This window comes from Populus nigra, chromosome 2, assembly GCF_951802175.1.
Source record: "Populus nigra chromosome 2, ddPopNigr1.1, whole genome shotgun sequence".
In the NCBI taxonomy this organism is placed as follows: Eukaryota; Viridiplantae; Streptophyta; class Magnoliopsida; order Malpighiales; family Salicaceae; genus Populus; species Populus nigra.
The window spans coordinates 17,601,401-17,602,058 of NC_084853.1; positions in this window are offsets into that span (position 1 = coordinate 17,601,401).

The window sequence follows — 658 nt, forward strand, 5'->3', positions numbered from 1 at the left end:
GACTGTCCAGGCCAGGCAGGGAAATTCGTCAAGGGGACACGCTGACGAAACAGCGCTGGTTTAGACACGGTGGGTGCAGTGTTGGAATCGGCAGCGCCGACGAAATCGGCAAAGTCGGCAGAATCGGCAGCGGGTGCTGGCGATGAGTCTGGACGATTTATAGTCCAGGGCTTGATGGAAAAGACTGTTGGTCCAGACAATGGGGCAGTGGCAGCGCGGATTTGTGCAGCTGCAGGTTCGTCGGGGAAAATCGGCAGCGCAGATTTTTCGACGAACAGGGGCTGGGCGCTGGACTGGCCGGGCCAGGCAGGAAAATTCGTCAGGGGGCCACGCTGACGAAAACAGGGGCTGCGGAGTGGAAAATCGGCAGCGCAGATTTTTCGACGAACAGGGGCTGGACCGGCCGGGCCAGGCAGGAAAATTCGTCAGGGGGGCACGCTGACGAAAAGAGGGGCTGCCGCGTGGAAAATCGGCAGCGCAGATTTTTCGACGAACAGGGGCTGGACCGGCCGGGCCAGGCAGGAAAATTCGTCAGGGGGGCACGCTGACGAAAAGAGGGGCTGCCGCGTGGAAAATCGGCAGCGCAGATTTTTCGACGAACAGGGGCTGGACCGGCCGGGCCAGGCAGGAAAATTCGTCAGGGGGGCACGCTGACGAA